Below are 23,639 nucleotides of genomic sequence, written 5' to 3'. Positions count from 1 at the left end.
TTCCCCATCCTTGAAGTGCAAATTGCTGTATTGGCTAGGATGCTGGTGCCACAGTTGCTTTGCTAGGTCTAGCTGGGTTCATGAGGCTACAGCCTTTTCTTGCTAGTGCAGTGGAACATGGGGCCCTGGGAATAGGGATATGCAGGGGCTTCTTTATCCTAGGCTAGTATGAATACAGTGACTTCAATGTCAAGATGGTGCAGCATTGCTATGGCCTGTGCTCTGGGAGTTGTGGGGGATATACTGTGAGTTCCTTCTCTGAACCAAAGCAACTGACTATGAGATCTCCAGGTAGCTCTCCTTAATGGGCTCCCAGTCTATGGTGCCTATGGATTTATCCTGTACCTAAGGTTTCCTGCTTAGGTGATTGTGCAGATGAGTTATGTTAGGATCTTCCATTTACCTTTCTGCTGCAATGGGGATGCCATTTAGTCATTGTGTTAGGCTTTCGGTTATTGGTTGGCTTTGTTCCTCTCTCTGTACTGCCATCCCAGGTCTCTATGTCTCACTGGATTCCCATTATTTCCCTCCTCAATTCCAGTGTTATGAATTGGGCATGCACCTCAATATGGAGCTTTGTTATTTTGGTTCCTTTCTGTAGAGGAAGAGATGAACTCTTGGTACCTCTATTCATCCATCTTGGAACTCTACTTTTAATTTTTTTTGCTATAACTTTTAAAACTAAATCATCTACTTATAACTGAATTTGTACTGACATTTTTTAAAACAATTTTATTTGTTTATTTGAGAGAGGTAGAGTTACAGAGAGATGGAGAGACAGAGAGAAAGGTCTTTCATCCACTGATTCACTCCCCAAATGGTTGCAACAGCTAGTGCTGGGCCAATCCAAAGCCAGGAGTCAGGAGCTTCCTCTGGGTCTCCCACATGGGTACAGGGGCCCAAGCTCTCGGGCCGTCTTCTACTGATTTCCCAGGCAATAGCAGATTGATTAGAGGAGGAGCAGCCTGCACTTGAATAAGCACCTATATCAGATGTCATTGTCACAGGCAGAGACTTAGCCCACTGTGCCACAGTGCCAGCCCCACTTGTCGCTCCCCCTCTTCGTGGAGGAACGACACTAAACCCTGCCTAGGTTTCCTATCCGAATCACGGCACCATTATGTCGCTCCCCCTCTTCGTGGAGGAACGACACAGGACCCTGCGCTGTTCTTTTGTCTGCTCGGCCCTCCCCAGGTTTGCTGCTGGTTCTTCCCAGGTTGGCTACCGACCCTTCCACCTCCGTGGAAGGGCGGTAACCCCTGCCACTTTCCCCACTTCCGCCGGGGAGTGGCACACCGGCCGGCTCTCTCGGGGGCTGCTCAGGTGTTCCTTCAGATAGATGTTCCTCAGGTGTTCCCCTTATATGTTCCTGGTGCATGTTGTCTCTCTCCTCCTTTATAGTCCTCTTCCACCAATCCCAACTCTGCTACCCACACGCCGAGTACGCTGCTCTCCTGCAATCAGGAGCAGGATCAGCTCCTGCAGGTCATCACTCAAGTTGGCAAGAGGCAGCTGTGTAGAAGTTGTTTACTCCTCTCCCAGCGCCATATTGTGGGAGAGCAGATGCATAGAATAAGTCTTAATTCCAGTAACTTAGTCTAATCCGAGTTGCTCCCCACACCACTGATCTTCATTTTCTAAAAACAAAACAAAACAAAACAAAACAAACAAACAAAAAAACACTTTAGCCAATAAATAAAAATCATAAAAACTAAAATTACTTATTTTAGTTACATAAATGTCTGCTATCATGACAAGGTAAGTATATTTGCATAGAAATGGTGCAATGTGTAATATTCAAGTCAGAGTAGACACATATTGCTTAAATACTTATCGTTTCTTTTTGGTAGAAACATTCAAAATCTTTTTTTATTGTTTATTTTAAAAATAAAAATACAGTACATTGTTATATAGTCTTCTTATCGTGGAGAGGGACACCAAATTCCTTACTCCTATCTAACTACAACTTAAGACCTATTTATTAGCCTTTCCCCTTCCCTCCTACACCCTACTCTCTGCAGCCTCTGGTAACCATGATTATACACTTTCAACTTCTATGAGATTGACTTTTTAAGATTTAATATATGAATGAGATCTTATGGTATTGTCTTTCCACCTCTTTAACTTGTGGGACTTCGATCCCATTAGATGTTTTCAAACCTTTTATTCTCACCAGTGACAACTCTAAGTCTCAGTAGAACTCAGCTGGAAAACACCTAGATTAGCTGATTAAACTAGCTTTGGATAAATTCCAATAACTGAAAGGAAAATTCAACCCTTGTTCTCTCTGTTTAATATGGGTAAGATTTGTTGAACTGCCAAAGTGATTTTTTTTTCTTTTTCATACTCAGCTTATATTAAACACTACAATCTCAAACTTATTTTGTGATTATTTCTGGAAAATATAACTAGTACTCATACTTCATTTTGAGGAACTACTAAAGTTACTTCTTCAAAGAGACTATGGAATTAGGCAGGCTTCTTTTTTTTTATTTTTTGACAGGCAGAGTGGACAGTGAGAGAGAGAGACAGAGAGAACAGTCTTCCTTTTGCCATTGGTTCACCCTCCAATGGCCGTCGCGGCCAGCGCATGCTGTGGCCAGTGCACCGTGCTGATCCAATGGCAGGAGCCAGGTACTTCTGGTCACCCATGGGGTGCAGGGCCCAAGCACTTGGGCCATCCTCCACTGCATTCCCGGGCTACAGCAGAGAGCTGGCCTGGAAGAGGGGCAACCGGGACAGAATCCGGCGCCCTGACCGGGACTAGAACCTGGTGTGCTGGCACCGCAAGGTGGAGGATTAGCCTAGTGAGCTGCAGCGCCGGCCAGGCTTCTTTTCTATGTAATTTTGGCCACTTGCTAGCTCTGAGTCCTTGGGCAGATTAATCAATTTTCAGTTGTCTTCATTTGTAAAAAATAATCATGCTATTCATCTCCTAAGGATCCTACAAAAAATTAAACAAGATAAAACATGCAAAGGGCTCTATGTCAACACTCAAAGTTATATGTTCTTATTTTTTGTAGAAATTGTTTAGGTAATATTTTTCTTAATTTCTCAATGAGATTAAAGATCATGAAAGGGACTCTGTATTTTTTTAGGAAAAGAGCTAGAACCATTCAAGTCTTCAACAACTCGCCTTCCTCAGGGTGGGGATTTCCTAGACTAGCACAGGATAAGTTTTATGAGAGTAGTCAAACAGAGAGAAGAAAGATGAATATTCACTTGACAAAAGTAGACCTCAGGGATAACGTGAAAGGGAGATGAAAACATTTAACCTTGGTTTAAGTCTGTTAATAATTCCTTTCACTTTCCATTAACTAGGTACCTTTTTAGAGAAATTCTTATTCATTGCTAATAATGCTTTATAGGCATTATTTCCTCAAACTCTCACAACAGTCCTATGAGGTAGCTAGTATTACTATCTCTACTTTATAAATGAGGAAACCAAGACACAAAGATTACATTGCGTGAGGTTATACCTGTAAGAGATAGTTAAGCAAGAAGTCAAACTCAGGGAGTCTGCTTCTGAGTTCAAACCAATTTAGCACCATACACTATTGTGTTTTCATTTGCAATCTTTCTTCACTGGAGAAGAAGACAATAGAGACAGAAAAAACAAGGGGGTTGAGAACAGAAAGAATCAGAGTTCTCGCTAAGTCTTGATCTATGGACATGAATATTAAAAATCTATCTCCCAGGGCGGGTGCTGCGGCACAGTGGGTTAAAGCTCTGGCCTGAAGCGGCGACATCCCATTTGGGTGCTGGTTCTAGTCCCAACTGCTCCTCTTCCAATGCAGCTCTCTGCTATGGCCTGGGAAAGAAGTAGAAGATGGCCCAAGTCTTTGAGCCCTTGCACCCAGGTGGCAGACCTGGAAGAAGCTCCTGGCTCCTGGCTTTGGATTGGCTCAGTTCCAGCCATTGTAGCCATGTGGGGAGTGAACCAGTGGATGGAAGACATCTCTCTTTGTCTGTCTCGACCTCTCTTTGTAACTCTGTCTTTTAAATAAAAAAAAAATCTTTAAAAAATATCTCCCAAGTTTCAGAAAGGAAAATGTCTAGGATAGTGTTGTAAGTTGAATTATTATTTTCAATAATACAATTGAATATCTGCTATGACCTTATGCTGAGCAGTCTATATGTCTGTATTTTTTTAAATAAAAGATTATTTATTTGAAAGGTAGAGCAACAGGAAAGAGGGAATGAAAGAGAGAGATCTTCCATCCACTGGACCTTCCCAAATGGCGGCAACAGCCAGGCCATCTTCTTCTGCTTTCCAAGGCACATTATGCAAGAAGCTGGATAGGAAGTGGAGTAGCCAGGACTCAAAACAGCACTCTGATATGGGATGCTGACCTTGACGGGGCTTTACTCACTGTGCTATAGTGTTGCCCCTGGCTTGCTTTCTTTCTTTCTTTTTTTTTTTTTTTAATATTTATTCGAAAGGCAGCTGAGAGAGAGAGAGAGAGAGATAGATAGATAGTTCCATCTGCTGGTGTACTACACAGATTACCCTAACAGCCAGGGCTAGGGCCAGGCCAGGCCAAAGCTGGGAGATAAGAACTCTATCTAGGTATCCCACATGGGTGACAGGCACATCTGCTGCCTTCCTAGGCATGTTAACAGAAAGAATTGAAAATAGAGTAGCCAGGACTAGAACCAGCAGCCTGATAACAGATGCTGGAGTTGCAAGCAGTGGCTTAACCCACTGGTTCCCAATGTTAGATCCTGCTTCTGTTTCCAAACCTTAGGCTTGACTGCTTGATTTCCTTTGGGCTTTAATGGATATAACGTTAGCAAAGAATTGAAATGTACTTGTGCAGTTGGGCTTGTTCTCTTATACTTTGATAACTTCATTGCAAGAGGCACTTACTTGAAGTAGCCGCTAGTAGACCATACCTAGATATACCTTCCAAGCTAGAGCCAATCAATCCTAGCCTAATTCCAACCTATTCTTGTTGATGCATGTTTACAAAATTAATGTTCATTGTTGTATGCCATTGAAGTTTGGAGCGGTTTGTCAGGCAGTATTCAGTAATGATTGAGCATAATTTATAAACATTTGTATGATCTCATTAACTAACATTGTTCCTCAGAATTTAACATAAAAACTCATTATTGCTTAACTTTATTGTCCAAAATTTCAGTAATAGAGCTTTTATTTAATTTAAAAACAGTTTTTCTGTTTAGAAGTAATTGGAAAGTAAGTGGGAAATAGGAATAATGAAAAAGAAATGGGCAATCTGTGAGCTTGGAGAAGGCATAAAAAGGTATAAACAATATTAAAATTATAAATGATAATTAATGAGTACAAACAATGCTGCAAATAATAGGCTCAAATTAAATGATTAAAAATAAGAACTTAGTGAAATAGTAGAAAATGATTTTTCAATAGGTATTTTAATTTCTGCATTGACCATTTATCACTTTTGTGTCATGAAAGTCTACTAATTTGGGAATCTGAGTTAGTATGTCCTTTGACTCTTTATGAGCAAGTATTTTTTAAGGTTTCTCTTGAAATTTACTTTGAGAATTCATTTGAGGATTATTTCATTGCAATGTCCTATAATAATATTTATTCATGCACCAGTTTTTTATGTACCTGTTTGGAAAAAAAGTCAATTAAAATTCAAGTTGATTTTCATCTCTGTCTCTTTTGGGCTAGGTGTACATATAGTGCTGGTATTAGGGATATTGATGGAATCCTTTGTGATTTTTCTTTTTTTTCCTTGTTATTATATATTATGACACTGAAGGGGAGAGAGAAAGAACAAATGAAACCTTTAAGATTCTTAATATGTAATGTTTGCCAGTGTGGAGGAGGGTTAAATTATTCTCTGTAAAAAAGTGAATAGATTTGGAAAGTTGGAATATATTTAGAGATAAAATTAAGTAAGAGAGGTGAAGGGTGGACAAAATCTTCTAAGCATATGATTGCCTGCTATTAAATTGAAGTGATTTTTTGTTCAACTGTAGAATTCTCCTTTTGCTCCAAATCTTCCCACTTTGGAGTATTTTTGTTTTGATTTGTTTTTTATTTTTTTTAAGGACAGAAAGAGGAGATAGAGATAAAATGGGATAAGATCTATATTTGATAATTAAAAATGAATCTTAGTGAAGAATGGGATGGGAGAGAAAGTAGGAGATGGGATGGTTTGTGGGTGGGAGGGTGGTTATGGGGGGGGTGCTATAGTCCAAAAGTTGTACTTTCAAAATTTATATTTATTAAATAAATGTTTAAAAAAAGATCTATATCTGAATCAGTGAAGAGCAAAAAGCAGAATCTGTTTTTGGGTGTTGACATGGGAGTGATACTGAAAGTTACGTGGAATCCCTGCTTGCCTTTGGGGAGTGTTTCTGAACTCTGCCTGCACTCACCCAGAGAGCTATTCAAAGCACTGAAGCTTTTGTTCCACTCACATATATTCTAAAGTTATAAGTTTGGGCTGTGGGAAGTTTAGCAGTTCTCCCAGGTGATTCTAATTTGCAATTAAATTTGTGTCCTGCTCCCCCACCCATCCATCTATGGCAAAGTCTTCTATACTGCTTACATATTTTATTCACCTGGGAAGTACTAAATGCCATTGATTACCTATCCTCAGAGATTCTACAATCTTGTTGCTGTGGAATGGAGGCAGTATTATATATTTTCTTTTTCTTTTTTTAAGATTTATTTATCTGAAAGATAGAGTGACAGGCAGGAGGGAAGCTTTAACTGCTAAACGGTTGCAACAGCAGGGGCTGGGTCAGGGGGAAGACAGGGAACTCCATCCAGCCCTCTGTCTTACAAATACCTGGGAAGAGTGCCCTAGAGAGTACAGTGTGCTGAGGGTGATGGGGGTGCATGGTGGGGGGGAGGAGAGAGAGAGAATATGAATTAATGCCTTTTTCAGGATGATAAAACCTTTACTGTACACTTGTCAGAGGATTTAGAAGTCATGGCACAAATCCAGGAACTTAACTATGCTTGCAAAGCAACAAGGAAGGAGACACACAGTACTGGAATCTTAACTGGATTCATAGATGCTATGAGCCTGGCAGTACATGGATTGTTTGAATTACATTTAGAGTTCAAAATTCCATTCATTTTCACATGGTAAGAACAATTAATCATGTGAAAAACATGAAAATAAGCCTTTGGAAATAATTTCTTACAGTTTACTGATAGAATGGATTGCCAAATTTGGCAAGAAAAAACATGAGATTCCCAGTTTTATCAGTAGGTTTTCTGTTCCTATAACAAAATAACCAAGGCTGGTAACTTAGAAAAGAGAAAAAAAAAAGAGATTTGTTATCTTATAGCTTTGAAAGCTGAAAATCAAAATAGCACAGTGCCTTTTGACTGTACCCCATCATGATGGATGGCATCATGGTGGCAGCATGTGAGAGAGGACAAGATCACATCATAAGACAGGAAGCCAGAGTGAGGGAGGGGCCATGATGGCTTTTATCATTATGATTATTAGTGGTAAAATAACCCACTCAGGGAAACTACCTTATTCTCTTCTGAGGATGATATCCCAGTGACCTCACACCAGGCTCCACCTCTTAACGGATCCATCACCTTCTAACATGACTATACTGGGCATAAAACTAACACATGAACTTTGGATTCTAATACCAGTTAAATTTGAATTTTAGACCAACAACAAACACCTTTAATATAAATATCTCTGTAGTTAAATTTCTCTGAAATACTTGATTTTTTTGACATTCAAAGTTAACTAGATGCTGTGTATTTTATTGGGAAGTCCTAGGTACAGAGATCTTGAGTTTATTTAAATATCAAGAGATAATGAGATCTCAAAGCTAACTCTGCAATAGTAACAGAAAGCACTCACTATATAGAAACATGGTAAATCCTTTGGATTTATCCTCTGGATTATCTAAGATATTTTTCCTTCGCTAGTAAGAATTTAGAATATGTTATACAATAAGTTGGGAGAGAATATATGTGTATTAACAGTATGCCTAGCCAAATACCTTCCCCTCCAATTTAACCCCAAATCCCATTTGTAAGTTGCATTGTCCATGTCCTAGGGCTATGAAGAAAGAGAGTGTCAAAAATATGAGAACACTTTGAAAATAATTTTGGATTCTTTGAAATTTTGTTTTTAACACTATAATTACTTTTCCCTGAATACGTATTTCTTTAAGTTACAGAAAATATCTTTAGTATTTTTTGTATTCTTTAAAAGCTTAAACAATTACAATCCTCAATCTCAGCTGAATTCAATAATTTTTGAGTTGAGCTTTTTTTTTCTTGCAAGATCTTTCTTCTCTGTTGTGCTGAAACTCATAGCTTGAATAACTTTCTTTTTTTTTTATTTTTTGACAGGCAGAGTGGACAGTGAGAGAGAGAGACAGAGAGAAAGGTCTTCCTTTTCAGTGGGTTCACCCTCCAATGGCCGCCGCAGCCGGCGCGCTGCGGCCGGCGCACTGTGTTGATCCGATGGCAGGAGCCACGTATTTATCCTGGTCTCCCATGGGGTGCAGGGCCCAAGTACTTGTGCCATCCTCCATTGCACTCCCTGGCCATAGCAGAGGGCTGGCCTGGAAGAGGGGCAACCGGGACAGAATCCGGCGCCCCGACCGGGACTAGAACCCAGTGTGCCGGTGCCGCAAGGCGGAGGATTAGCCTAGTGAGCCACGGCGCCGGCCCTTGAATAACTTTCAATTAGTGAATGTAACAGATAGTTTTTGAAAGAGAGTAACATAATAGAGATTTAGTTCTAGATGTGAAAAAAATCTGAAAAATTTCTAAGTTCTTTTGAACTCTTACAGGAGTTAATTATGAGGTAAAAAATGATATAGAAATGATTCTCTTTAGAAAATGAAATGAATTTAGATAAAATATGGATAAATATGTGTCAATATTTACTAATGATACTGAGGAATCCAAAATAAGAAAACATTATTAATCTATAGGAATTCACTTATTACTTATCATATCTTCACAAAGGTACAATATTTAATTAGACATTTCAACCATTCAAGTCTGTTGATAATAGGAATGAAATAAAAATCAGTCCTGGAATATATGCATGGAGTATTTATAAAGTTAGGTAAGAAATTCAAGGTCTTGGGGACACAGGTGGTGGTTTAATTCCTTCTAATTGAAGGTCATGACTTTGGAAGATCAAGAAGGAATTGAGAAGTGAACAGCTGGCTCCATAGTTGGTGTCAAGGAACAAAATTTAGCTTTCTGGACCATGATGCGTGATACTAAACTAGTGCTTCTGGCAAAAGAAACAGTACATTTAATGAAGAGTGGGAAGAACATACTTGGCAGAAGATTTGCTGACCAGAAAAAGAAGGCATTGATATATGAGTGGGGTAGAGAAAAAGGACAAAAAGCTGTTAAATTATACCCTATGGAGGAAAATAAGCTGACTTTGGAAGAGTAAAAATACTGGAGAGGTGTTTGGTGAATCAAGAGAGGATAATAGGAAATAAGCTCAAAGAGCAATATTTATGGAATTATGGGTTGATATACTTATTTACATAGTTTGAATTAAGATCATATTTTATGTGGATAGACAGGTAATATCTGAAGGATTCATTGTGACTTGATGGGTTGAGCATCTTGACTGGATCATGTAATGAGGAAGCTATTTGACCTTGAAACCTCAGTTTGTTACTGCTACTAGCTAAAGTACTAGACAACATAGAAGGAATGGGACCAAAGAGGTTGTCCAGTGAATTCAGTGACACGAGGGACCCTGGGAAGGATTAGAAATGAATCTCCATCAAACAGTTTATAATGGTATAGGAAGAAAAAATTTGTATCTTTCAAAATAAATGCACTTTGGTTTCTGCCCCTTCCTTCCACTTAGGCTATGATTTGTCAGTCACTAGTTTCAAAAAATCCAGAGAACAAAGCTCAAGAAGTTTAAATTCCTGCGATGCAAAGTTTGTAGGACATAAATGATGAGGGTGGCTTTCTTATGGCAACTGGGAATGTGATAAAAATGGACATATCTCAGTGTCCACATAATTCTAAATTTTTGTTATGAGCTTGGTATTTATGTGAAAATATTATATGGAAGAACTTTTGTGTAAGTAAAAATAATTTCTAGTCTGAATCTACTTTTTGCCTTTATAAGAGCAAACATGACTCTGGTCCCTTCCAGGCAAATGTAGTCATGTGAAGTTAACTATTCTCTATCATTTTGGGTATAAAGTAAGTCAACTTCAGTGAGTGCTCAGTTGTTTTGGGTTTACAACTGAATCACGTTCTTGGTTGTTTTTTTTTTTTTTTTTAATTTTTTTTTGACAGGCAGAGTGGACAGAGAGAGAAACAGAGAGAAAGGTCTTCCTTTTCGGTGGGTTCACCCCCCAATAGCCGCTGCGGCCGGTGCGCTGCAGCCGGTGCACCGCGCTGATCCGAAGCCAGGAGCCAGGTGCTTCTCCTGGTCTCCCATGGGGTGCAGGGCCCAAGCACTTGGGCCATCCTCCACTGCACTCCCGGGCCACAGCAGAGAGCTGGCCTGGAAGAGGGGCAACCAGGATAGAATCCAGCGCCCTGACCGTTACTAGAACCCGGGGTGCCGGCGCGGCAGGTGGAGGATTAGCCTATTGAGCCATGGTGCCGGCCTCCTTCTTGGTTTTTGTAGTTCTTCCAAAGCATGGGATTGATCTGCAGGGCCTGGGGATTGCATGGTGCTGCAATGTCAGCGGGGAAGAGGCATTGATTTTGTCTTTTCCTGCTGCTTTCTGACATGCACGATTGACCAGTCATGATCTTTGCTTGCTGCTATCTATCCCTGCATTTGTTGATATATCTGTGGTCTTATTATGGTCCTGGATGGCCAGTAACACTGCAGTCACAACCCATAATACTCTTTCTGCCTGCCAGATTTCTGTCTTATCAACATTCTTGCCTTGCTTAAAAATATGAGTCAGCTTAATTATACCATCTGCATCCCTCCTCGGACTGTGGGCATATGACTATCAGTACTTTTCTACTTCTAATACCAATTTCACTCACCTTTTTTTTATCCTTTGTTTATGCAAGTGTGGCTAGGGCACATGGACCGGCTTTCTCTTAAAGAGCTCCAGATCTGAGGCCTTCTACTCTAAGGCCCTCTATATGTAGGAGAGCCCCCATCTCCATCCTGTCACATTCATGGTCCAGCCCTATGTATAGGAACATTGTAGAGCAATATCTACTCCAATGTTTACTCTCCTTATTTTCAAATTTCTTCCATTTCCTTCATTCGGGGTAATGATGCTCATTTATTTTTGTTGGGAAAAGGAGTACTGGGGCAATGAGTAGGAAAGAAAGGAAAACTTGTTGTCTTGGTCTGCTTAGGCTGCTATTACAGAATACCATAGAATAGGTGACTTGTAAACAACAGAACCTTATATCTAGAGGCCAGGATCAAGGCAAAGGCAGATTCAGTTTGGTGCAGACCTGTTTCCTGATTCACGGAGGGCAGCAATGTCCTTGTGTCCTTACATGGCAGAAGGGTCAAGGAAAATCTTTTATTGAAAGGCACTAATCCCATTCATGAGGACTCTCTTCTCATGACGTAATTACTACCTGAAAGCCCCACTTCCTAATACCATCACCACAGGTGTTAGGGTTTCAATATTAGAATTTAACAGTGAATACTGGGACGTCATTGATATCCACTGTCACTGGGGTAGGAAAACTTTTTTCCAACCAAGGACTTTTGGATGTTTATAACATCATTCATGAGCCATATAAAATTATCAATTTAAAAATTAGTGTTCTATAGCTTTATTGAATTTCAGGTCCTGCCTGTGGTGGCCTAGGCAGGGCCAAGCCAAATGATGTTGCAGGCCTTATACAGCCCCCAGGTCAGACGTTCCCCACTCCTGGTCTACAAGAATGTTTTTTGTGGTATCTGTTCCATAAATATCTGAATAAATATATTAATATTTCCTTATCAGATTTATACATGAAATATTTATTTACTTGAAACACACACACACACACACTCACAGATATACAGAGATCTTCTACCCTCTGGTCTACCTCTCTATCTGCAGCAGATGGACTGGGCAAGACCAAAGCCAGGAGCTGGGAGCCAATCCATGTCTCCAGCACAGGTGACGGGAGCACAACCACTTGAGCTATCACCTGTTGCTTCCTAGGAAGCCTCACTGTGGGTAACTGGAACTCAAACCCAGACACTACAATTTGTGATGCATACATCCCAAGAAACATTTTAACCCCAATGCCAAATGCCTGTCTCTATACTATTTTAAATGATGTATTTCCTTCCATTCTTCTGATGAATGGTAGCTGAATCTACAGGAGAAATCATGAAGAAAGAATATTTTTAAGAATAAGTATAAAACAAATGTATAGTTCAATGGTGGTTGGGATCTGTGATATACTTAAGGAATCAGAGAGAGTTAAGGGGGATCAGGTATGGTAGAGAAACATTTAGTATGAATGTGGAGTAGTGTTTTGCATATGTGCAAATGAGGGAGACCAAGATAATCTCTGCACCAACATTTGGCTTCCGATATGTGGCTTTCCTCGGGTTTCAGTGACCTGAAGATGTTGCTTGCATAGTGGGATTTCTGTGTGAAAGTGAAGGTAGTGTGGTGGCAAAGGCCTTGAGCAGAGGAGGATGTCACAGCACATTCTTTGTGTTTCCTGGGGATTCTACCCATGTTAGTGTTGGGAGAAGAATGGCAATAACATTCCAGATCTCTCAGAAAAGCCTTTGAAAACAATTGCAAAGCCTGTTTTTATTTATTTACTTATATTTATTTATTTATTTTGGTCAGGGCCTCTTTTTTCAAAGTCTCAGAAGAATAAGAAGAATTATATTTTTATTAATTTATTTACTTTAGAAGATTTATTTATTTATTTGGAAAGTATGGTGACAGAGATGGAGGGAGGCATGGAGGGAGAGGGAGAGGAAGCGAATGGAAGGGACGTTGGGCTGGGAAGAGAAAGCCAGCGAGAGATAATGCGTCCATTTGCTGGTTCGCAGCCTAAATAGCCACAGCAGCCAGGGCTGGATCACACTGAAGCCAATAGCCTGGAATTCCATTCGGGTCTCTCACATGGTGGCAGGGCCCGACTACTGGAGCTATCATCTGTTTCTTCCTAGGTGTGCATTAGCAGGAAATTGGAGTTGGAAGTACAGTGAGGACATTAACCCAGGCTTTTCAGTGTACGATAGGGGTGTTACAAACAGGGTCTTAACCACTGTGCCAAAGACTGCCTCTCTTTATTTATTTATTTATTTTTAACTTTTATTTAATAAATATAAATTTCCAAAGTATAGTTTATGGATTACAACAGCTTCCCCCCACCCCCATAACTTCCCTCCCACCCGCAACCCTCCCATCTTCCACTCCCATTCCATTCACATCAAAATTCATTTTCAATTCTTTTTATATATAGATCAATTTAGTAAATATTAAGTAAAGATTTCAACAGTTTGCACCCACACTGAAACACAAAGTGTAAAGTACTGTTTGAGTACCAGTTATAGTGTTAATAAACATTGTACAACACATTAAGGACAGAGATCCTACATGAGGAGTAAGTGCACAGTGACTCCTGTTGTTGACTTAACAAATTGACACTCTTATTTATGGCATCAGTAATCACCCTTGTCATGAGAAGCCAAGGCTATGGAAGGCTCTTCAGTTTGCCAACTCTGATTTTATTTAGACAAGGTCATAGTCAAAGTGGAAGTTCTCTCTTCCCTTCAGAGAAAGGTACCTCCTTCTTTGATGGCCCGTTGTTTCCACTGGGATCTCACTCGCAGAGATCTTTCATTTAGGTTTTTTTTTTTTTTATTTTTTTGCCTGAGTGTCTTGGCTTTCCATGCCTAAAATACTCTCGTGGGATCTTCAGCCAGATCCAAATGCCTTAAGGGCTAATTCTGAGGCCAAAGTGCTATTTAAGACATCTGCCATTCTATGAGTCTGCTGTGTATCCCGCTTCCCATGGTGGATTGTTCTCTACTTTTTAATTCTATCAGTATTAGCAGACACTAGTCTTGTTTATGTGATCTCGTTGACTCTTAGACCTATCAGTATGATCAATTGTGAACTGAAATTGATCACTGGGACTAGTGAGATGGCATTGGTACATGCCACCTAGATGGGATTGAATTGGAATCCCCTGGCACGTTTCTAACTGTACCATTTGGGGCAAGTCTGATTGAGCATGTCCCAAATTGCACCTCTCCTCCCTCTGTTATTCCCACTGTTATATTTAACAGAGATCACTTTTCAGTTAAATTTAAACACCTAAGAATAAATGTGTGTTAACTACAGAGTTCAACCAATAGTATTAAGTAGGACAAAAAAATGCTAAAAGGGATAAAGTATTAAGTTGTTCATCAACAGTCAGAACAAGGACAGATCAAGTCACTGATTTTAAGATTTATTTATTTATTTGAAATTAGAGTTACACACAGAGAGATGGAGAGGCAGAGAGAGAGAGAAGTCTTCCATCTGCTGGTTCACTCCTCAGTTGGCTGCAACAGCCAGAGCTGTGCCGATCAGAAGCCAGGAACCAGGAGATTCTTTTGGGTCCCCCACATAGGTCCACTGGCCCAAGGACTTGGGCTATCCTCTACTGCTTTTCCCAGGCCATAGCAAAGAGCTGGATTGGAAGTGGAACAGCCATGTGGAATGCCAGCTATGCCCCACAACTAATATTTAATAAGGTTGATTCCAGTTACTATTTTATACCATGTCCAGTGAACAGTTTCCTTTGTATATATTTTGGGTACTTGTATAAATTTTTAATGGAATAGAATTCCTAAGAGTAGAATGATTGGGCCAAAGAGGAAGGCATATTTAAAAATTTTATTTATTTATTTATTTATTTATTTTTATTTTTTGACAGGCAGAGTGGACAGTGAGAGAGAGAGACAGAGAGAAAGGTCTTCCTTTTGCTGTTGGTTCACCCTCCAATGGCCGCCGCGGCCGGCGCGCTGCGGCCGGCGCACCGCGCTGATCCGATGGCAGGAGCCAGGAGCCAGGTGCTTTTCCTGGTCTCCCATGGGGTGCAGGGCCCAAGCACCTGGGCCATCCTCCACTGCACTCCCTGGCCATAGCAGAGGGCTGGCCTGGAAGAGGGGCAACCGGGACAGAATCCGGCGCCCCAACCGGGACTAGAACCCGGTGTGCCAGCGCCGCTAGGCGGAGGATTAGCCTAGTGAGCCGCGGAGCCGGCCAAAAATTTGAGAGCTATTTACTGATTGGTTTATAGAAGGTTGACCCATTTTATAGTAACCCAACAGAACATGAGAAGACAAAATTCTTATAACTTGGACTTATTTACTATTATGTAGAGATAGTATTTTTTTCATAGATGGCTGAATAGATTTATCAAGCTATTCTGAACTTACACCTCTGAAAGCTGAAAAACAAGTCCTAATAATTTTTTTTATACTGTAGCTATTTCCTAAAGTTTTTGTTAATGTATTTCATTAAAAAATTAAATGGATGTCACTAAAATATAGATTAAAAAAGGCTGACGAAAATGCTGGAGACAATAAATTCATAATCATCTTTTAAAAAATATTTATTTATTGAGAGGCCTAGTTACAGACAGAGAGAGGGAGAGACAGAGAGGTCTTCCATCTACTGGTTCACACCCCAAATGAAAACAATGGCCAGAGCTGGGCTGATCTGAAGCTCGGAGCCAGGAGCTTCTTCTGGGTCTGCCATGTGGGTGCCAAGACAGAAACTATCTTTCACTGCTTTCCCTAGCTGTTGGTGGGATCTTGTTGGGAAGTGGAGCACCCAGGATTTGAACTGGTGCCCATATAGGATGCTGACACTGTAGGTGGAGGCTTAACCTTTACACTACAGTGCCAGCCCCCGATAGATCATCATTATTAAATCAGATATTTCTTTAAGGATGAGTTAGCATTTAAAATTTCAGTGTAGGTTTTCTCTTTTAGTGAATTTGAAGGAACATTAAAATAAAATGGCATTTTTCTTCCTTAAAAAGAGAAAATATATCTTAGGAAACAACCATTTTCTACATGGGTCTGATTATTCTCCTTTGCAAATAAGATGTTATTTTGAAACTTTCCTGTCCCATAAATAAATAACATGAATTAGTTTTTATAAGAATTCTAAAAAATGTGAAAGAATAGTTGTATATTACATGTAAACAGTACAACCACTCCTCTATATTAAGCATTAAATTCTGGGTTAAGAGGTTGTTCGTATTGATGTTTAAAAATTATTTCTTTATTTGAGAGGCAGAGAGAGCAAGAGTGCTCTAATTTTCTGGTTTACTCTACAAATGCCTGCAACCATCTGGGCCTGGCCAAACCAGGAGGGAAGAACTCAACCCAGGTCTCCCATGTGAGTGTCAGGGACTGGACTACTTGAGCCCTAATTTGCTACCTCCTAAGGAAGGTCTATATTAGCAATAACCTGGAATGGAGAGTGAGATAGGGACTTTGAGTATCCCAACCTGGCATCTTATTCACTACATGAAATGGTTGTTCTTATTATTTTTTGTTTAATATAAGTTCAGTAGCTATGCAAAAGTAATTTTCTTGACATTGTGTGGCTGAAATATAATTTTCATTGATATGTTCAGTTATCTATCCCCCACAGGGAAACACATATGTGCTAATTGCATTTGATGTTTATTGCCTTTATATTTTACCACAAAAATAAGAATTTATTTTAAAAGAAAACAAGCCAGCAATGTACAATTTGAATGTTTTCTTGATTTTTAAAAGTAATTTTCTTCTTGTTACCTTAGAAATAAACACTAGAAAGGTGACAGGCTCCTAGGGTAGACATCACAGAAAACATGTTTGTTGCACAGTTTGATAGGTATTTAGTTTGCAGTAAATAAATGGGTAAAAGACACGTTTTTGAAAAGAGGAACTTTTCATAGTCATATCGCTGGTAGAACCGTATTGTAGGCAAGAAAGGAAAGCATGTTAATGGTTTGTTATAGATATTGTATTTTGTAGAAAGGGACAAGTGTTAAAAGAACAATAGGATCATTCATATGGTCATAGAAAACACAGATTTCTCTTTGCTATGAATTTTTGTAAGACTGTATTCATACTTCACTGAATATTATTGTGTGATAAACAGAACATGGAAGTTGGGTCTGTACAAATTGACTGCTGAGTGACCTTGGTCAGTTTATTTACCTCATTGAAAATTGTCTTTGGTTCCAAAATGGGGTTAATAATGCTTACTGGATAGGTTTGATGTGTGAAGAAAAATTGTGCATGAAGCACTTCAGACAGCCTCTGGAATATAGAGTCTCAGTAAATGTTATTCTCTACCAATCCCCATTCAAAATCCTATCTTATAAGGTTGTATATCATAATTTTAGCTTGAGTGTGACATCTGAATATGTGTCTTACCATCTATAATACTGTGTACATCCTCTGTACACTTTATGAAAGAAATTCAATAATGCCTTAGGAGTTCTTTGGTTATTATTTCTTTGTTTTTCTACCTGTCATGTTTTACTTAAGCAAAGAATCTTAATATTCTTAGTGTATATATCATGCTTTAAAAATTATTACTTGAATAAAAATCCTCTTCTCCTAAAACTACATATTGCTTTTTTGTTCTTGCACATTAAAATGTTACTGTAAGAAAAAATTGTATTCAACTCTTTTCTTTTATTCATGAACATCAGTAATTATAGTGTGGCATCAAGGTAATTTCAACATTCCCTTGCAACTGTTACAGAATCTTCTTACTTTTATTTTGTTGTTTCTGTCTTGTGAATAACCAACTCTTGATGAATCCCATTGCCCTATTTATTCACAGCATGTCAGGTGAGTGCGGCTTGGAGAATTCATAACTGCAAAGTGGGCTACCTACACTAAAACTTGGGTTTTCATCACATGTTTAAATTGCTCTATTACTATCTTGTTGGATCTATATAGCACCACTCCACATAGGCTGTTCATAATCTTCTTTATTGTCTTTAAGAAATTTGTCCCACCTTTGATCTCTTTAATCTCAAAAGATCATCTTGCTATTGTGATGATTTTCAACCTGCCTCAATCTTTCCAAATCACCTTAAGCCTTATATTACATATCCTGTGTTGGGTGGTGTTCAGTGGATATTTACTGCATTGAATTAAAAAAAATTTTCCCAAAATGTCAATCATGTCATAATTTGATCAAAAATCTTTGTTGGGGACTGACAATGTGGTATAGGGGGTAAAACTACTTCCTGCAGTGCCGGAATCCCATATAGACGCCAGTTTGAGTTTCAGCTGCTCCACTTTAGATCCAGCTCTATGCTATGGCCTGAGAAAGCAGTAGAAGATGCTCCAAGTCCTTGGGCCCCTGCGCCCACGTTGGAGATCGGGAGGAGGCTCCTAGTTTCTGGCCTCTGATTGGCACAGCTTAGGCCTTTGTGGCCATCTGGGGAGTAAACCAGCAGATCAAAGACCTTGTTCTCTCTCTCTGCCTCTGCCTCTTTATAACTCTGCCTTTCAAATAAATAAATAAATAAATAAATTTTTTAAAAAAATCTTTGTTGCTTTCCTGTTTCCTAGCAACTTAAGTCAAAACACTTTGGCTTTGTTTTTAAGATCTTGTCTAAATACCCTTTCCCAGTTACTTAATGAGAATGTAAAGCAAAACTTGATGCAGGATTTTGAAATAGAGTTCATACTATTTGAAGTTACAAATTTTATTTTGTTTCCTCCAAAGAATTTTATAATTACATTCCTATTTATTCTTACTCAAATCCAGATCTAGAGTTGAAAGATATGGAGGAAATAATTACTGACAATATGTCTGAGACATCTTATCCATAGTATTCTCTTTATATTGTTTGATTTCAGTTTGCTTTTTGTTTAGGTACCTTAATATTCTAGTGACTTTACTCATTATATATTTATTTTAATATTAAGGCCAAAGTTCATTTCTAAGGTTGAAAAGGGTCTGAGAAGTTTTTTTTTTTTTTTTTATCAGGGAAGAATTTAAAGATGCTGTGGGAGACAGAGATCGTAGAGTAAGTGCTTCTCATGTGCCAGGTATGATTTTTCATAAGAATTACTTAATTCTCCCAAACAATCTAATGATTCAGTATTATTATTCCTCTTTTATAGAATAGATTATGGATAATTTAGGACCTAAGGTCATTTGTCCAAGGTTTCACAGCCAACATGTGACAGAGGTAGGATTTGGATTTAGATCCACTTGCTATAAAGTATAAAACTTCCCAAAGTTAAAAAGTTAGAAAGAATTTTTGAGATACTACACTCATAAATACTTTAATAGATCACTGGCCTAGGAATACATTAAGAATCAAAAATGGTAGCATCACACATTGTGCTTTTCTGTTCTTCTTTTCTATGTGACTGGCGGTATGGAGAAAATAGCTGGAGCAATGTTTCATAGTTACTCTCCTCTCCTGTGCCATGTTGACTACGTAGGTGACTGTTGCTGTGTTTCTTAGCACTTTCCTGAGGAGCTCATACCCATTCTACCATGTGAACATACTGTCACTGCTCTCATCACCTTCAGCGCACCCTCATTTGAGATGGACATTATTCCTAAGCTGCCGTTTTGAGAAGCAGTTCTGATCAGCTGACTTGTAATGCGTTCTAACCCCAGCTATTAACATCCCATTCATGTTGATGCCATGCTGGAACTGTTGTTCTTGTGGCACGACACTTCTGTATAGGGCTGGTGTGTGGATTTGCTCAACCACTCTTGTTGTGTATCTCAAGGATACACCTTTTACGCACTTCTTCCTAGAGTGGAGACTACTGGATAAGGGATTATGGTTCTTTTTTTCTTAAAACAATTTCCAGGAAGAAATGGCTATTTCCCATGTCCTTTTAACTACTTCTTCACTTTCTCTTTCTCTTCTCTTTGCTCTCCTCCTGACTACTGACCTTTTCTCTCTCAAGATCAGTGTGGAGATTTGACTTCTTCAATAGGGTACTCTTCAAAGTTTTCAAAAACCTTCCTAATATGTTAAATATAAATGTGTCTTAGTGATAGGGTATTTTTCTTATTCCTCAATGACCCTTTGCTCAAACCCTTTGCCATGACTGTCAGTCTTTCCAGGCCTTGCCCAAATGTGCTGTTATTCTTTGGAAAAAGTGCCTGTGAAAAACTGTCTTGCTTGTTTGGTAATCCTTGGATGACTTTGAGTGCAGTTTAGGGGTCAGCATTGTGATGCCATGGGTTAAGTTGCAGCTTTTGATGATTGACATCTTATATTGGAGTGCCATTTGGAGTCTCAGTTACTTTGCTTCTGATCCAGCCCTCTGCTAATGTGCTGAGAAATTAGCAGAAAATGGCCTTAGTTTGTGGGCCCTTGCCACCCATATGTAAGACCTAGATGAAGTTCTTGGCTGTTGGTTCTGATCTGTCCCTGATCTGGCTATTGTTACCATTTTGGGAATTAACCAGTGGATGGAAGATTGATATTATCTCTCTCTCTCTCTCTCTCTCTCTCTCTGTGTGTATATATCTACTTTTCAAATAAATAAATACTTTTAAAAATGCAGTTTAATTTGTGACTGTGGTTGATAGAATTTGTAAATGCTGTTGGAGAATAAATGATTAAATTTTAAAAAAAACAGTATTTCCCATTCTATATAAAGTTGTGGTTTGCTTTAAAGCCTTGGCAAGATCCTCAAATGAAAACTGCTCTTGTTGAAATCCTACCAGTTTAGGTCTCTACACTAGGCAGGCCAATGGATAGAAAAGGAGAGCGGTCTAGAGGAGTGGAAAATCCTCTGATAGGAATTTCCAAAGAAAAGTGAATTTAGGTCACATAAAAGCTGAGAACACTTCTTGAGTGGCTGTTAAGATACCAGCCAAGTGAAACACTTCTGGGAGCCAGGGGCCTATGAGACAATAAAGCTTCAATTGGGGAAAAGCTTTGAATTGGGAAGCAAAAAATCATCATGCATCCACAATGCATGACATTGGGTCATTCATGCATTTGACAATTCCATAAACATTTTTTTTTTAAATTTCACAGGTCAGATATTTTACTTTGCTTTGAGAGTGCAAATACCAATAAAACCTGATCTTTGTCCTGGATAAAGAAGAATTCACATCTTTGAAGAACTAACACTGTGGGTAGAATGTGATTTCACCAATTTTTGCATATTTTATTGTTTTACACGCCAAACAACTTTGATAAATTGGTATTATTAACTTTATTCTACTGATAAGAAAATAAAGATTAAAGCAAGTATTTCGGCTTCCAACCAACGTTTCTATAGTTCCAGCACTAGAATTCTCTCAGAGAGGTATATAAAACGGTGTATGTAAGAATTACGTGATGAGTGTTCAGAGTTCTCAGCACAATATAGTGGGAATTACTAGGAAGGCATGATTTCACAGAATCGGTGGTGGTATTGTAGCTGAGTTTCAACGAGAATAGTTGGTTAGGAAGATGAGGCAAAGACATTTAAGGAAGAGGATGTACCCCTCCCTCCACAAGCAAGGCTTAGTCTATTCATTTTGTGAACAGTGTCTTTTTTTTTTTTTAAGATTTATTTTATTTGCTTGAAAGACAGAGTTACAGAGAGAGGTAAAGACAGAGCGAGGTCTTCCGTCCTTCCATCCACTGGTTCACTCCCGAGATGGCTGCAACGGCTGGAGCTGCACTGATCCGAAGCCAGGAGCCAGGAGCTTATTCCGGGTCTCCCATGTGGGTACAGGGGCCCAAGGCCATTTTCTACTGCTTTTCCAGACATAGCAGAAAGCTGGACCAGAACAAGAGCAGCCGGGACTAGAACTGGTGCCCAAATGGGATGCTGATGCTTCAGGCCAGGGCTTTAACCCGCTATGCCATAATGCTGGCCCTGTGAACAGTGTCTTAATAGGCAGACAATCCTATGGTATTGTTCAAGGAGTGCCATTGTTTTGGCTGCTTCTTGTTGAAACTGACTTTATCATGACTGGATATTTCTTTGTTCTCTAAGAGCGTTTATACTTAAGATCCTCAGAACAGAAGATCCTTAGAACAGTCACATAAATAGTGGGTCCCCTTGCTCAAAAAATAAAAATCTCAGTAGCAGAGCATTAGTTCAAGCACAGGTCCTTTCTAAATGCCCATAAAATGGCCCTGCTAGTAGAACTAAGAGCCCTACCATGGTGGTGTGGATATGTTTTATCTGCTTTTGAACCCTTTTTGTAGGTTATGTAAATAATAACTCTAAGTTAACTAATATATGTGTAGAAATGGTACAATTTATGCATATGAAGTTCATTTCAAATCCAAACATACGTAATTGCTGCGTATGTATTTATTCTTACTTAGCTTAGAAAAAACTTTATGGGTCAAATAGAGCTCTTTTCTTTTTTTTTTTTTTTCCTTTCTCATGAAATGTCCTATCCATGCAAATATCAGATAGAATAACAATGAACATTGATGGATACTCAAAATAACTTAAAAAGTATGTATTTACAACATAGTTCACTCCCTTTGTGGTATATTGCTTGTTCATATTTTATACTCCAGCCCCATAGAGAACTTTACTATTAAAATTTGGTAACTTCATATTCATTTATATTTTTACCACACTTGTATATATCCCCTATATGGATATAATGTATCTTTTTTTATTCAGTCAACAGATAGTTATTGAACACTTACCACATGTCCATGGTATTTTGTGCTTTGTAGAACATAGCAGTGGTTAAGACTCATTTATAAAAGCAGAAATAACCAAAATACTTTTGTTTTCAACTTTATTCTTGTCTGTGGAATATAAAAATAAACTATAAGATGGAAAAATGTATCATGTTTTTGAATTTGAAGACTCATCATCAATATGTCAATTCTAAGCTTATTTATAAATTTAATGAGATTCCAGAGAAAAATGTCAACTTCTCTCCCCCGCCCTGGAACTAGATGATTCTAAATGAATCTAAACTAGGAAGAATAGTCATGAAAACACTGGAATAAAAAGCCATGTGTGGGAGCGGGCATTTAGTATAGTTGTTAAAACGCCTACATCCCACATGGGAGGACCTGAGTTCAATTCCTGGCTCCCGCTCCTGATTCCAGATCCTGCTAATGCAAATCCCTGAAGCCAGTGGTGATATTTAAATAATCAGTTTCCTGCCACATGTGTGGGAGACCTGTATTGTGCTTCTGGCTTCCAGCTTTGGCCCTAGTTCAGTCATGTGGTGTGGGCATTTGGAGAATTAGCTAGTAGATGGGAAACACTCTGCCTCTCTCCCTTAGTCTCTCTGTCTTTTAAATAAATAAAATAAATAAATATGTTTTCCATTAGGGATTAAAAAATATAATGAAATATCAGTAATTAAAACAGAATGAAACTAATGGATGAATAAACAAATCAATGGAAATATATGGAAATTTTTATCTGATAAAGGTGATATCTTAAATCTTAGAAATAAGGATGAGATTTTTCTTAAAGTATGGGGTTGACTAATATATAACTGAGACTTAAAGATCAGTAAAAAAATAAAAAGGGGGACCTGCATGGTGTCATAGTGGGTTAAGCTACCACTTGGGACACTGGCATACCAAATCAGATTGCTGGTTTGTGCTCTGGCTGCTCTATTTCTCATCCAGCTTCCTGCTAATGTACTTGAGAAAGCAGTGGAGGATGGTCCAAAAGCTGATTCCCTTAACACTAATGTAGGAGACCCGGATGGAGTTCTGAACTCCTGCTTTG

The 23,639-nt window shown here is 38.9% G+C and overlaps 1 long non-coding RNA gene across 1 annotated transcript in view; it reads left to right on the top strand.

Moving 5' to 3' along the window:
* LOC138848965 (uncharacterized) overlaps positions 1-23,176 on the top strand; it is a 76,682-nt gene extending 53,506 nt beyond the window's left edge. Inside the window, exons 2-3 of the long non-coding RNA XR_011387211.1 lie at positions 18,934-18,995; positions 20,963-23,176. This is a non-coding gene — a long non-coding RNA (uncharacterized lncRNA). The remainder of the gene's footprint in view (positions 1-18,933; positions 18,996-20,962) is intronic.
* Positions 23,177-23,639: the final 463 nt, after the last annotated feature.

The sequence above is a fragment of the Oryctolagus cuniculus genome, chromosome 3 (genome assembly GCF_964237555.1).
Source record: "Oryctolagus cuniculus chromosome 3, mOryCun1.1, whole genome shotgun sequence".
Lineage (NCBI taxonomy): Eukaryota > Metazoa > Chordata > Mammalia > Lagomorpha > Leporidae > Oryctolagus > Oryctolagus cuniculus.
Note: the sequence above shows the minus strand (reverse complement) of the source record. Positions and strands in the feature narration are given on the sequence as shown.